Raw genomic sequence first — 16,398 nt, forward strand, 5'->3', positions numbered from 1 at the left:
TGGGGGGGGGGGGGGAGATCGGTGGTGTTGGGGGGGGGGGGGGGGGGAGATCGGTGGTGTTGGGGGGGGGGGGGAGATCTCGGTGGTGATGGGGGAGGGGTCGGTGGGGTTCCGGTGGTGATGGGGGAGGGGTCGGTGGGGTTCCGGTGGTGATGGGGGAGGGGTCGGTGGGGTTCCGGTGGTGATGGGGGAGGGGTCGGTGGGGTTCCGGTGGTGATGGGGGAGGGGTCGGTGGGGTTCCGGTGGTGATGGGGGAGGGGTCGGTGGGGTTCCGGTGGTGATGGGGGAGGGGTCGGTGGGGTTCCGGTGGTGATGGGGGAGGGGTCGGTGGGGTTCCGGTGGTGATGGGGGAGGGGTCGGTGGAGTTCCGGTGGTGATGGGGGAGGGGTCGGTGGAGTTCCGGTGTATACAGGAAACGTTCCCCGGGTCTCACCTGTCGGTTCGGTTGCTCGGGCGGCTCTCCCGGGTGATCCGGGTGTCCTCGGCCTCCTCCGGGTGTCTCCGCTCCTCACCGGAAACTACAACTCCGACCAATCACAGCGCTCCGGTGACGTCAATCGGCCTCCAAATGACAGGAAACGGTCTCTAAGCAACCGGGCTCCGCCCCTTCCCACACTGCCCCGCGCTGCGTCACATGACCTTCCGTCTGACGTCACCAGAGCTGGATTGTGCGGAAAAATCCGAACCACAGCCTGGGGACCGAGCCAATCACCGTCCTTCATATCACAGTCCCCTCCCCTTCATATCACAGTCCCCTCCCCTTTAAATCACCGCCCCCTCCCCTTTATATTACAGTCCCCTCCCCTTCATATCACAGTCCCCTCCCCTTCATATCACAGTCCCCTCCCCTTCATATGACAGCCCCTCCCCATCATATCACAGTCCCCTCCCCTTCATATCACAACAGTACCCTCCCCTTCATATCACAGTCCCCTCCCCTTCATATCACAGTCCCCTCCCCTTCATATCACATCCCCTCCCCTTCATATCACAGTCCCTCCCCTTCATATGACATCCCTCCCCTTCATGTCACAGTCCCCTCCCCTTCATATCACAGTCCCCTCCCCTTTAAATCACCGCCCCCTCCCCTTTATATTACAGTCCCCTCCCCTTCATATCACAACAGTCCCCTCCCCTTCATATCACAGTCCCCTCCCCTTCATATCACAGTCCCCTCCCCTTTAAATCACCGCCCCCTCCCCTTTATATTACAGTCCCCTCCCCTTCATATCACAACAGTCCCCTCCCCTTCATATCACAGTCCCCTCCCCTTCATATGACCATCCCTCCCCTTCATGTCACAGTCCCCTCCCCTTCATATCACAGTCCCCTCCCCTTCATATCACAGTCCCCTCCCCTTCATATGACAGCCCCTTCCCCATCATATCACAGTCCCCTCCCCTTCATATCACAACAGTACCCTCCCCTTTATATCACAGTCCCCTCCCCTTCATATCACAGTCCCCTCCCCTTCATATCACAGTCCCCTCCCCTTTAAATCACCGCCCCCTCCCCTTTATATTACAGTCCCCTCCCCTTCATATCACAACAGTCCCCTCCCCTTCATATCACAGTCCCCTCCCCTTCATATCACAGTCCCCTCCCCTTCATATGACAGCCCCTCCCCATCATATCACAGTCCCCTCCCCTTTAAATCACCGCCCCCTCCCCTTTATATTACAGTCCCCTCCCCTTCATATCACAACAGTCCCCTCCCCTTCATATCACAGTCCCCTCCCCTTCATATCACAGTCCCCTCCCCTTCATATGACAGCCCCTCCCCATCATATCACAGTCCCCTCCCCTTCATATCACAACAGTACCCTCCCCTTCATATCACAGTCCCCTCCCCTTCATATCACAGTCCCCTCCCCTTCATATCACATCCCCTCCCCTTCATATCACAGTCCCTCCCCTTCATATGACATCCCTCCCCTTCATGTCACAGTCCCCTCCCCTTCATATCACAGTCCCCTCCCCTTTAAATCACCGCCCCCTCCCCTTTATATTACAGTCCCCTCCCCTTCATATCACAACAGTCCCCTCCCCTTCATATCACAGTCCCCTCCCCTTCATATCACAGTCCCCTCCCCTTTAAATCACCGCCCCCTCCCCTTTATATTACAGTCCCCTCCCCTTCATATCACAACAGTCCCCTCCCCTTCATATCACAGTCCCCTCCCCTTCATATGACCATCCCTCCCCTTCATGTCACAGTCCCCTCCCCTTCATATCACAGTCCCCTCCCCTTCATATCACAGTCCCCTCCCCTTCATATGACAGCCCCTCCCCATCATATCACAGTCCCCTCCCCTTCATATCACAACAGTACCCTCCCCTTTATATCACAGTCCCCTCCCCTTCATATCACAGTCCCCTCCCCTTCATATCACAGTCCCCTCCCCTTTAAATCACCGCCCCCTCCCCTTTATATTACAGTCCCCTCCCCTTCATATCACAACAGTCCCCTCCCCTTCATATCACAGTCCCCTCCCCTTCATATCACAGTCCCCTCCCCTTCATATGACAGCCCCTCCCCATCATATCACAGTCCCCTCCCCTTTAAATCACCGCCCCCTCCCCTTTATATTACAGTCCCCTCCCCTTCATATCACAACAGTCCCCTCCCCTTCATATCACAGTCCCCTCCCCTTCATATCACAGTCCCCTCCCCTTCATATGACAGCCCCTCCCCATCATATCACAGTCCCCTCCCCTTCATATCACAACAGTACCCTCCCCTTCATATCACAGTCCCCTCCCCTTCATATCACAGTCCCCTCCCCTTCATATCACAGTCCCCTCCCCTTTAAATCACCGCCCCTCCCCTTTATATTACAGTCCCCTCCCCTTCATATCACAACAGTCCCCTCCCCTTCATATCACAGTCCCCTCCCCTTCATATCACAGTCCCCTCCCCTTTAAATCACCGCCCCCTCCCCTTTATATTACAGTCCCCTCCCCTTCATATCACAACAGTCCCCTCCCCTTCATATCACAGTCCCCTCCCCTTCATATGACCATCCCTCCCCTTCATGTCACAGTCCCCTCCCCTTCATATCACAGTCCCCTCCCCTTCATATCACAGTCCCCTCCCCTTCATATGACAGCCCCTCCCCATCATATCACAGTCCCCTCCCCTTCATATCACAACAGTACCCTCCCCTTTATATCACAGTCCCCTCCCCTTCATATCACAGTCCCCTCCCCTTCATATCACAGTCCCCTCCCCTTTAAATCACCGCCCCCTCCCCTTTATATTACAGTCCCCTCCCCTTCATATCACAACAGTCCCCTCCCCTTCATATCACAGTCCCCTCCCCTTCATATCACAGTCCCCTCCCCTTCATATGACAGCCCCTCCCCATCATATCACAGTCCCCTCCCCTTTAAATCACCGCCCCCTCCCCTTTATATTACAGTCCCCTCCCCTTCATATCACAACAGTCCCCTCCCCTTCATATCACAGTCCCCTCCCCTTCATATGACAGCCCCTCCCCATCATATCACAGTCCCCTCCCCTTCATATCACAACAGTACCCTCCCCTTCATATCACAGTCCCCTCCCCTTCATATCACAGTCCCCTCCCCTTCATATCACATCCCCTCCCCTTCATATCACAGTCCCTCCCCTTCATATGACATCCCTCCCCTTCATGTCACAGTCCCCTCCCCTTCATATCACAGTCCCCTCCCCTTTAAATCACCGCCCCCTCCCCTTTATATTACAGTCCCCTCCCCTTCATATCACAACAGTCCCCTCCCCTTCATATCACAGTCCCCTCCCCTTCATATCACAGTCCCCTCCCCTTTAAATCACCGCCCCCTCCCCTTTATATTACAGTCCCCTCCCCTTCATATCACAACAGTCCCCTCCCCTTCATATCACAGTCCCCTCCCCTTCATATGACCATCCCTCCCCTTCATGTCACAGTCCCCTCCCCTTCATATCACAGTCCCCTCCCCTTCATATAACAGTCCCCTCCCCTTCATATGACAGCCCCTCCCCATCATATCACAGTCCCCTCCCCTTCATATCACAACAGTACCCTCCCCTTTATATCACAGTCCCCTCCCCTTCATATCACAGTCCCCTCCCCTTCATATCACAGTCCCCTCCCCTTTAAATCACCGCCCCCTCCCCTTTATATTACAGTCCCCTCCCCTTCATATCACAACAGTCCCCTCCCCTTCATATCACAGTCCCCTCCCCTTCATATCACAGTCCCCTCCCCTTTATATGACAGCCCCTCCCCATCATATCACAGTCCCCTCCCCTTTAAATCACCGCCCCCTCCCCTTTATATTACAGTCCCCTCCCCTTCATATCACAACAGTCCCCTCCCCTTCATATCACAGTCCCCTCCCCTTCATATCACAGTCCCCTCCCCTTCATATGACAGCCCCTCCCCATCATATCACAGTCCCCTCCCCTTCATATCACAACAGTACCCTCCCCTTCATATCACAGTCCCCTCCCCTTCATATCACAGTCCCCTCCCCTTCATATCACATCCCCTCCCCTTCATATCACAGTCCCTCCCCTTCATATGACATCCCTCCCCTTCATGTCACAGTCCCCTCCCCTTCATATCACAGTCCCCTCCCCTTTAAATCACCGCCCCCTCCCCTTTATATTACAGTCCCCTCCCCTTCATATCACAACAGTCCCCTCCCCTTCATATCACAGTCCCCTCCCCTTCATATCACAGTCCCCTCCCCTTTAAATCACCGCCCCCTCCCCTTTATATTACAGTCCCCTCCCCTTCATATCACAACAGTCCCCTCCCCTTCATATCACAGTCCCCTCCCCTTCATATGACCATCCCTCCCCTTCATGTCACAGTCCCCTCCCCTTCATATCACAGTCCCCTCCCCTTCATATCACAGTCCCCTCCCCTTCATATGACAGCCCCTCCCCATCATATCACAGTCCCCTCCCCTTCATATCACAACAGTACCCTCCCCTTTATATCACAGTCCCCTCCCCTTCATATCACAGTCCCCTCCCCTTCATATCACAGTCCCCTCCCCTTTAAATCACCGCCCCCTCCCCTTTATATTACAGTCCCCTCCCCTTCATATCACAACAGTCCCCTCCCCTTCATATCACAGTCCCCTCCCCTTCATATCACAGTCCCCTCCCCTTCATATGACAGCCCCTCCCCATCATATCACAGTCCCCTCCCCTTTAAATCACCACCCCCTCCCCTTTATATTACAGTCCCCTCCCCTTCATATCACAACAGTCCCCTCCCCTTCATATCACAGTCCCCTCCCCTTCATATCACAGTCCCCTCCCCTTCATATGACAGCCCCTCCCCATCATATCACAGTCCCCTCCCCTTCATATCACAACAGTACCCTCCCCTTCATATCACAGTCCCCTCCCCTTCATATCACAGTCCCCTCCCCTTCATATCACATCCCCTCCCCTTCATATCACAGTCCCTCCCCTTCATATGACATCCCTCCCCTTCATGTCACAGTCCCCTCCCCTTCATATCACAGTCCCCTCCCCTTTAAATCACCGCCCCCTCCCCTTTATATTACAGTCCCCTCCCCTTCATATCACAACAGTCCCCTCCCCTTCATATCACAGTCCCCTCCCCTTCATATCACAGTCCCCTCCCCTTCATATGACAGCCCCTCCCCATCATATCACAGTCCCCTCCCCTTCATATCACAACAGTCCCCTCCCCTTCATATCACAGTCCCCTCCCCTTCATATCACATCCCCTCCCCTTCATATCACAGTCCCTCCCCTTCATATGACCATCCCTCCCCTTCATGTCACAGTCCCCTCCCCTTCATATCACATCCCCTCCCCTTCATGTCACAGTCCCCTCCCCTTCATATCACAATCTCCTCCCCTTCATATCACTGTCCCCTCCCCTTCATATCACAGTCTCCTCCCCTTCACATCACAGTCTCATCCCCCTTCATATCACGTCCCCTCCCCTTTATATCACAGTCCCCTCCCCTTATCCTAGTCTCCTCCCCTTCATATCACCATCCCCTCCCCTTCATATCACAGTCCCCTCCCCTTCTTATCCTAGTCTCCTCCCCTTCATATCACCGTCCCCTCCCCTTCATTTCACCATCCCCTCCCCTTCATATCACCGTCCCCTCCCCTTCTTATCCTAGTCTCCTCCCCTTCATATCACAGTCCCCTGCCCTTCATATCCCCTCCCCTTCATATCACAGTCCCCTCCCCTTCATATCACTCTCTCCTCCCCTCATATCACAGTCCCTCCCCTTCATATCACAGTCTCCTCCCCTTCACATCACAGTCTCATCCCCCTTCATATCACAGTCCTCAGTCTCCTCCCCTTCACATCACAGTCCCCTCCCCCTTCACATCACAGTCCTCAGTCCCCTCCCCTTCATATCACAGTCCCCTCCCCTTCATATCACAGTCAGATACGACAAACATTGAAAGGTGTTTACATATTAAACACCTTTCATTCATTCATTCATTTGGACACTTAACAAGTTAGGCTTCGCATAGAGATTACAGACAACACCTGAACACTGACAATTGCTTCCATTAACACATCAGACAGCTGAACACAGACGGAGCGGCTCTCCCACAAACACAATCTCAGACACGACACCCCACATTGACAGACAAGGGCCTTTTCATGTATTGTTTCTGTGGAGATATGTTCTATTGTTAAGTTGACCCATGAATTGTAACTGGTTTAAACTGGTTTTTGCCGCTCAAATTTCCTTAAAATATGTGAGCCAAACTTGAAATAAATTAGATGTATCTACATTAAGCTTAAGTTACTATGTGTCTTCTCCTGGCCAGCGAGGGGGAATTCACTACACAGGGGGAGTTAGGACTGAAGGGTCGTAAATCATCTTATACCTGCCTCCTGACGTAAATGAGCTAACACCTCCCCCTTCACATCACAGTCCTCAGTCCCCTCCCCCTTCACATCACAGTCCCCTCCCCCTTCACATCACAGTCCTCAGTCTCCTCACCCCTCACATCATAGTCCCCTCCCCCTTCACATCACAGTCCTCAGTCCCCTCCCCTTCACATCACAGTCCTCAGTCTCCTCCCCCTTCACATCACAGTCCTCAGTCTCCTCCCCCTTCACATCACAGTCCCCTCCCCCTTCACATCACAGTCCTCAGTCTCCTCACCCCTCACATCATAGTCCCCTCCCCCTTCACATCACAGTCCTCAGTCCCCTCCCCCTTCACATCACAGTCCTCTCCCCCTTCACATCACAGTCCTCAGTCCCCTCCCCCTTCACATCACAGTCCTCAGTCCCCTCCCCCTTCACATCACAGTCCCCTCCCCCTTCACATCACAGTCCTCAGTCCCCTCCCCCTTCACATCACAGTCCTCAGTCCCCTCCCCCTTCACATCACAGTCCCCTCCCCCTTCACATCACAGTCCTCAGTCCCCTCCCCCTTCACATCACAGTCCTCAGTCTCCTCACCCCTCACATCATAGTCCTCAGTCCTCAGTCCCCTCCCCCTTCACATCACAGTCCTCAGTCCCCTCCCCCTTCACATCACAGTCCTCAGTCCCCTCCCCCTTCACATCACAGTCCCCTCCCCCTTCACATCACAGTCCTCAGTCTCCTCACCCCTCACATCATAGTCCCCTCCCCCTTCACATCACAGTCCTCAGTCCCCTCCCCTTCACATCACAGTCCTCAGTCTCCTCCCCCTTCACATCACAGTCCCCGCCCCCTTCACATCACAGTCCTCAGTCTCCTCCCCCTTCACATCACAGTCCCCTCCCCCTTCACATCACAGTCCTCAGTCTCCTCACCCCTCACATCATAGTCCCCTCCCCCTTCACATCACAGTCCTCAGTCCCCTCCCCCTTCACATCACAGTCCTCTCCCCCTTCACATCACAGTCCTCAGTCCCCTCCCCCTTCACATCACAGTCCTCAGTCCCCTCCCCCTTCACATCACAGTCCCCTCCCCCTTCACATCACAGTCCTCAGTCCCCTCCCCCTTCACATCACAGTCCTCAGTCCCCTCCCCCTTCACATCACAGTCCCCTCCCCCTTCACATCACAGTCCTCAGTCCCCTCCCCCTTCACATCACAGTCCTCAGTCTCCTCACCCCTCACATCATAGTCCTCAGTCCCCTCCCCCTTCACATCACAGTCCTCAGTCTCCTCCCCCTTCACATCACAGTCCCCTCCCCCTTCACATCACAGTCCCCTCCCCCTTCACATCACAGTCCTCAGTCTCCTCACCCCTCACATCATAGTCCCCTCCCCCTTCACATCACAGTCCTCAGTCCCCTCCCCTTCACATCACAGTCCTCAGTCTCCTCCCCCTTCACATCACAGTCCTCAGTCTCCTCCCCCTTCACATCACAGTCCCCTCCCCCTTCACATCACAGTCCTCAGTCTCCTCACCCCTCACATCATAGTCCCCTCCCCCTTCACATCACAGTCCTCAGTCCCCTCCCCCTTCACATCACAGTCCTCTCCCCCTTCACATCACAGTCCTCAGTCCCCTCCCCCTTCACATCACAGTCCTCAGTCCCCTCCCCCTTCACATCACAGTCCCCTCCCCCTTCACATCACAGTCCTCAGTCCCCTCCCCCTTCACATCACAGTCCTCAGTCCCCTCCCCCTTCACATCACAGTCCCCTCCCCCTTCACATCACAGTCCTCAGTCCCCTCCCCCTTCACATCACAGTCCTCAGTCCCCTCCCCCTTCACATCACAGTCCCCTCCCCCTTCACATCACAGTCCTCAGTCTCCTCACCCCTCACATCATAGTCCCCTCCCCCTTCACATCACAGTCCTCAGTCCCCTCCCCTTCACATCACAGTCCTCAGTCTCCTCCCCCTTCACATCACAGTCCCCGCCCCCTTCACATCACAGTCCTCAGTCTCCTCCCCCTTCACATCACAGTCCCCTCCCCCTTCACATCACAGTCCTCAGTCCCCTCCCCCTTCACATCACAGTCCTCTCCCCCTTCACATCACAGTCCTCAGTCCCCTCCCCCTTCACATCACAGTCCTCAGTCCCCTCCCCCTTCACATCACAGTCCCCTCCCCCTTCACATCACAGTCCTCAGTCCCCTCCCCCTTCACATCACAGTCCTCAGTCCCCTCCCCCTTCACTTCACAGTCCCCTCCCCCTTCACATCACAGTCCTCAGTCCCCTCCCCCTTCACATCACAGTCCTCAGTCCCCTCCCCCTTCACATCACAGTCCTCTCCCCCTTCACATCACAGTCCTCAGTCCCCTCCCCCTTCACATCACAGTCCTCAGTCTCCTCACCCTTCACATCACAGTCCCCTCCCCCTTCACATCACAGTCCTCAGTCCCCTCCCCCTTCACATCACAGTCCTCAGTCCCCTCCCCCTTCACATCACAGCCCCCTCCCCCTTCACATCACAGTCCTCAGTCCCCTCCCCCTTCACATCACAGTCCTCAGTCCCCTCCCCCTTCACATCACAGCCCCCTCCCCCTTCACATCACAGTCCTCAGTCCCCTCACCCTTCATATCACAGTCCTCAGTCTCCTCCCTTTCACATTACAGTCCTCAGTCCCCTCCCCTTCACATTGCAGTCCTCAGTCTCCTCCCCTTCACATCACAGTCCCTCCCCTTCATATCACATCCCCTCCCCTTCACATCACATCCCCTCCCCTTCATATCACATCCCCTCCCCTTCACATCCCCTCCCCTTTATATCACCGTCCCCCCCCCCTTCATATCACCGTCCTAACCTCCACCTAAACACCCCCCAAACCTCCACCTAAACACCCCCCAAACCTCCACCTAAACACCCCCCAAACCTCCACCTAAACACCCCCCTAACCTCCACCTAAACACCCCCTAAACCTCCACCTAAACACCCCCCTAACCTCCGCCTAAACACCCCCCTAACCTCCACCTAAACACCCCCTAAACCTCCGCCTAAACACCCCCCTAACCTCCGCCTAAACACCCCCTAAACCTCCACCTAAACACCCCCCTAACCTCCACCTAAACACCCCCCTAACCTCCACCTAAACACCCCCCAAACCTCCACCTAAACACCTCCCTAACCTCCACCTAAACACCCCCCTAACCTCCACCTAAACACACTCCAAACCTCCACCTAAACACCCCCCTAACCTCCGCCTAAACACCCCCCAAACCTCCACCTAAACACCCCCCTAACCTCCGCCTAAACACCCCCCTAACCTCCACCTAAACACCCCCCTAACCTCCGCCTAAACACCCCCCTAACCTCCGCCTAAACACCCCCCAAACCTCCACCTAAACACCTCCCTAACCTCCACCTAAACACCCCCTAAACCTCCACCTAAACACCCCCTAAACCTCCACCTAAACACCCCCCTAACCTCCGCCTAAACACCCCCTAACCTCCACCTAAACACCCCCCAAACCTTCACCTAAACACACCCCAAACCTCCACCTAAACACCCCTCCCAACCTCCACCTAAACACCCCCCTAACCTCCACCTAAACACCCCCCAAACCTCCACCTAAACACCCCCCTAACCTCCACCTAAACACCTCCCTAACCTCCACCTAAACACCTCCCTAACCTCCACCTAAACACCCCCCTAACCTCCACCTAAACACCCCCCAAACCTCCACCCAAACACCCCCCTAACCTCCGCCTAAACACCCCCCTAACCTCCACCTAAACACACTCCAAACCTCCACCTAAACACCCCCCTAACCTCCGCCTAAACACCCCCCTAACCTCCACCTAAACACCCCCCTAACCTCCGCCTAAACACCCCCCTAACCTCCGCCTAAACACCCCCCTAACCTCCACCTAAACACCCCCCAAATCTTCACCTAAACACACCCCAAACCACCACCTAAACACCCCCCCCAACCTCCACCTAAACACCCCCCTAACCTCCACCTAAACACCCCCCTAACCTCCACCTAAACACCCCCCAAACCTCCACCTAAACACCCCCCTAACCTCCACCTAAACACCCCCCTTACCTCCGCCTAAACACCCCCCAAACCTTCACTCAAACACCCCCCTAACCTCCACCTAAACACCCCCCTAACCTCCACCTAAACACCCCCCAAACCTCCACCTAAACACCTCCCTAACCTCCACCTAAACACCTCCCTAACCTCCACCTAAACACCCCCCTAACCTCCACCTAAACACCCCCCAAACCTCCACCCAAACACCCCCCTAACCTCCGCCTAAACACCCCCCTAACCTCCACCTAAACACACTCCAAACCTCCACCTAAACACCCCCCTAACCTCCGCCTAAACACCCCCCTAACCTCCACCTAAACACCCCCCTAACCTCCGCCTAAACACCCCCCTAACCTCCGCCTAAACACCCCCCTAACCTCCACCTAAACACCCCCCAAATCTTCACCTAAACACACCCCAAACCACCACCTAAACACCCCCCCCAACCTCCACCTAAACACCCCCCTAACCTCCACCTAAACACCCCCCTAACCTCCACCTAAACACCCCCCAAACCTCCACCTAAACACCCCCCTAACCTCCACCTAAACACCCCCCTTACCTCCGCCTAAACACCCCCCAAACCTTCACTCAAACACCCCCCTAACCTCCACCTAAACACCCCCCTAACCTCCACCTAAACACCCCCCAAACCTCCACCTAAACACCCCCCTAACCTCCACCTAAACACCCCCTAAACCTCCACCTAAACACCCCCCTAACCTCCACCTAAACACACTCCAAACCTCCACCTAAACACCCCCCTAACCTCCGCCTAAACACCCCCCAAACCTCCACCTAAACACCCCCCTAACCTCCACCTAAACACCCCCTAACCTCCACCTAAACACCCCCTAAACCTCCACCTAAACACCCCCCTAACCTCCACCTAAACACCCCCCAAACCTCCACCTAAACACCCCCCTAACCTCCGCCTAAACACCCCCCAAACCTCCACCTAAACACCCCCCTAACCTCCACCTAAACACCCCCAAACCTCCACCTAAACACCCCCCTAACCTCCACCTAAACACCCCCTAACCTCCACCTAAACACCCCCTAAACCTCCACCTAAACACCCCCCTAACCTCCACCTAAACACACTCCAAACCTCCACCTAAACACCCCCCTAACCTCCACCTAAACACCCCCCAAACCTCCACCTAAACACCTCCCTAACCTCCACCTAAACACCCCCTAAACCTCCACCTAAACACCCCCCTAACCTCCACCTAAACACACTCCAAACCTCCACCTAAACACCCCCCTAACCTCCGCCTAAACACCCCCCTAACCTCCACCTAAACACCCCCCTAACCTCCGCCTAAACACCCCCCTAACCTCCGCCTAAACACCCCCCTAACCTCCACCTAAACACCCCCCAAATCTTCACCTAAACACACCCCAAACCTCCACCTAAACACCCCCCCCAACCTCCACCTAAACACCCCCCTAACCTCCACCTAAACACCCCCCAAACCTCCACCTAAACACCCCCTAACCTCCACCTAAACACCCCCCTAACCTCCGCCTAAACACCCCCCTAACCTCCGCCTAAACACCCCCCAAACCTTCACCTAAACACCCCCCTAACCTCCACCTAAACACCCCCCTAACCCCCACCTAAACACCTCCCAAACCTCCACCTAAACACACCCCAAACCTCCACCTAAACACCCCCCTAACCTCCGCCTAAACACCCCCCTAACCTCCACCTAAACACCCCCCTAACCTCCACCTAAACCCCCCTCAAACCTTCACCTAAACACCCCCTTAGGCTAGGAAAGGATTACACATTGATCCCATGCATGCAGCCTTTTTCCAAAAATCCAATCTTATAAAAATCTAGGGGATGTGAAAGGACAGAAAGAAAAGCCACCCCACACCCAGAGACACTGTCACGGAACCATGAACCAAACGTACAACAACAGATAAGTGAAAATAAGAAGGCTTTATTGAAAATCAAGCTGTAAAGCAAAAGTCCAAACGGATGGCGAAACCGAGGCAGAGTCTATGCGAAGCCAGAGGTCAGGAACCAGGAGGGTAGTCAGACGAAGCCGGGATCAGGAACCAGCAGGGTAGACAGACGAAGCCAGGATCAGGAACCAGCAGGGTAGTCAGACGAAGCCAGAATCAGGAACCAGAAGCAGCAGCAGTCTTAGTAGCATGTGAACACAGGAGGACCAAGCAAGGAACTGAAGCCACAGACCTCCTATATATATGAGCTAGGCATCCAGCTCCTCCCAGTGGGAAGGAGGAGCCGCAGAGTGGGAGGCTACAAGAAACCCAGAAACCAAGATGGCCGCCAGCACATGTCAAACGAAGGAGAACAGCAAGAAGGTAAGACCATGACAGTACCTCCCCCTCAAGGGCCCCTCCTCCGCGGAGTAAAGAACGGTTTCTGAGGGAAGCGTGCGTGGAAGGCTCGGAGCAAGGCAGGAGCATGGACATCTGCGGAGGGAACCCAGGAACGCTCCTCTGGACCATAACCACGCCAATGAACCAAAAACTGCACCCGACCGCGGACCAGGCGTGAGTCCAGGATATTGCTCACCTCATACTCCTCACGATTGCCCACTTGGACCGGACGAGGCCGAGGAACCGAGGAAGTGAAACGATTACACACCAGTGGCTTCAACAGGGAGACATGAAACACGTTGGAGATCCGCATGCCAGGAGGAAGCGCAAGGGCATAGGCTACCGGGTTTACCCTGCGAAGCACTCGGAAGGGACCAACAAAGCGAGGCGCCAGCTTGGGAGTGGGCACTCGAAGGTTGAGGTTGCGGGTGGACAACCATACACGGTCTCCGGCCTGGTAGGAAGGAGCAGGCGCTCGTCTGCGATCAGCCTGGAGTCTCTGGCGCTGCGCAGAGACCTCAAGGGACTTCTGGATCTGTACCCAAGAAGCACGTAGGACGGAAAGGTGATCCTCCACAGCCGGAATATCCTGGGGAGAGAATACCTCCGGTAACACGGCAGGTTGGAACCCATAATTGGCCATGAAGGGAGACGTCCCAGAGGAAGAGTTCACCGCCGTGTTCCTGGCAAACTCAGCCCAAGGCAGGAGGTCAACCCAATTGTCTTGGTGATCGGAGACATAGCAACGAAGTAATTGCTCCAAGGCCTGATTGGATCGTTCTGCGGCCCCATTGGACTGAGGGTGGTAGGCCGAGGAGAAGGAGAGATGAATCCCCAACTGGGAGCAAAAGGCGCGCCAGAACCTGGAGACAAACTGACTCCCCCGATCCGACACAATCTCCTTGGGCAAACCGTGCAACCGGAAGACCTCCCTGGCAAAAATCGTGGCCAACTCCTGTGCAGAGGGTAACTTCTTGAGAGGAACACAGTGGCACATTTTGGAAAACCGATCCACAATCATGAGAATGACCGTATGGCCTCGGGATGCAGGGAGGTCCACAATGAAATCCATGCCCAGGTGTGACCATGGGCGCTCCCCGGTGGCTATGGGTTGCAGAAGGCCCAACGGAAGGTGCCGAGGGGACTTACTCTGGGCACAAACGGAGCATGCCGCTACATATGCGGCAATGTCGGAACGTAGGGAAGGCCACCAGAACAGACGTGAAACAGCCCAGGACAGCTGATTCTTTCCAGGATGCCCCGCGGTCTTGGAGTTATGGTAGGTTCGCAACAACCGAGTGCGCAACTCCTCAGGCACAAAACATCTGCCGTTGGGTCTCCCAGAGGGAGCACCAGATTGAGCCGCCAAAATCTGCTCACCCAGGGGAGAGGTCAGGCTGGTGCGAATGGCGGCCAGGATCTGATTCGGAGGTATGACCGAAGTCGGAATCGACTCCTCCCTGGACAGGTCGGAGTACTGCCATGATAAGGCATCCGCCCTGATGTTCTTGGAACCGGGTAGGTAGGAGACCACGTAATTAAAACGTGACAAGAACAGAGCCCATCTGGCCTGACGTGGTGTCAATCTCTTGGCCTCAGAAAGGTAGGTCAGATTCTTGTGGTCCGTCAGGATGAGGACCGGAACCACCGAACCCTCGAGCAAGTGCCTCCATTCTTTAAGGGCCTGCACGATGGCCAATAACTCCCTGTCACCAATCTGATAGTTGCACTCCGCGGAAGACAGTTTCCGGGAGTAAAACCCACAAGGAAGCAGAGGACCCTCTGGTGTTCTACGCTGAGACAGAAGGGTGCCTACTCCCGTCTCAGACGCGTCCACCTCGAGGACAAAGGGCAACCCAGGGTTGGGATGCGACAGAATCGGAGCCGACACAAAGGCGGACTTTAGAGCCTCAAAAGCTCGGATGGCCTCGAGCGGCCAGACCTGGGAATTACTGCCCTTCCTGGTCAGATCCGTGAGAGGCTTGGCTAGCATGGAAAAGTCCCTGATGAACTTCCGATAATAATTGGCGAAGCCCAAAAAGCGCTGCAGGGAGCGAAGACCACTGGGCTGGGGCCACTGTAAGACAGCCGATACCTTCTCAGGATCCATGGAGAACCCCTCAGCGGAAATGATGTAACCTAAGAAGGTTACCTGGGATCGGTGAAATTCGCATTTCTCAAGCTTACCGAACAGCTTGTTCTCTCGTAACCGTTGCAACACTCGTCTGACATCCAGAATGTGAGTCTCCATGGATTCAGAATATACCAAGATGTCATCCAAATAGACCACCACACACTGCTGCAACAGGTCACGGAAAACATCGTTGATGAATTCCTGAAAGACTGCGGGCGCATTGCACAACCCAAAGGGCATAACCAAGGATTCATAATGACCGGTCCTGGTGTTAAACGCGGTCTTCCACTCATCGCCCGCCTTGATCCTTATGAGGTTATATGCCGCCCTCAGGTCGAGTTTGGTAAAGACCGTGGCCCCTTTAAGGCGATCGAACAGCTCGGAAATCAAGGGTATCGGGTAAGCGTTCTTGATCGTGATGCGATTGAGACCCCTGTAATCGATGCAAGGCCTCAACTCACCGCCCTTCTTTTTCACAAAGAAAAATCCAGCCCCTGCCGGGGACGAGGATTTGCGAATGTGTCCGCGTGAAAGCGCCTCCTTCACGTACTCCTCCATGGCCTCATTCTCCGATACCGACAGTGGATAGACCTTGCCACGAGGAGGAACGGCACCAGGTTGTAACTCGATGGCACAATCGTATGGGCGGTGCGGAGGTAGGGCAACCGCGCGCACCTTATCGAATACATCCCGGTACTCCTCGTATTCAGGAGGCAACAGAGAGTCCGAGGAAGTACACAGCAACTTGACAGGCCCATGGATGCAACTAGCCCCACACTGTGGTGACCACGAGAGGATCTCGGCCGATCTCCAATCGAAAGTCGGATTATGCTTCTGGAGCCAGGGGTACCCCAAGACCACCGAGTAGTGTGGAGACGAAATAACCTGGAAGCAGACCGACTCTCTGTGAACGGCACCAATGGCTATCCCCACTGGAAGGGTCTCATGA

The 16,398-nt window shown here is 55.3% G+C and overlaps 1 protein-coding gene across 1 annotated transcript in view; it reads right to left on the reverse strand.

Moving 5' to 3' along the window:
• The window catches only part of PRKAR1A (protein kinase cAMP-dependent type I regulatory subunit alpha), an 18,541-nt gene extending 17,908 nt beyond the window's left edge, over positions 1–633 (reverse strand). Inside the window, exon 1 of the mRNA XM_082271216.1 lies at positions 434–633. The gene's annotated coding sequence lies outside the window, so the exon portion shown is untranslated. The remainder of the gene's footprint in view (positions 1–433) is intronic.
• Between the last annotated feature and the right edge of the window lie 15,765 nt (positions 634–16,398).

This window comes from Pelophylax lessonae (genome assembly GCF_965119305.1).
Source record: "Pelophylax lessonae genome assembly, chromosome: 11".
Taxonomy (NCBI): domain Eukaryota; kingdom Metazoa; phylum Chordata; class Amphibia; order Anura; family Ranidae; genus Pelophylax; species Pelophylax lessonae.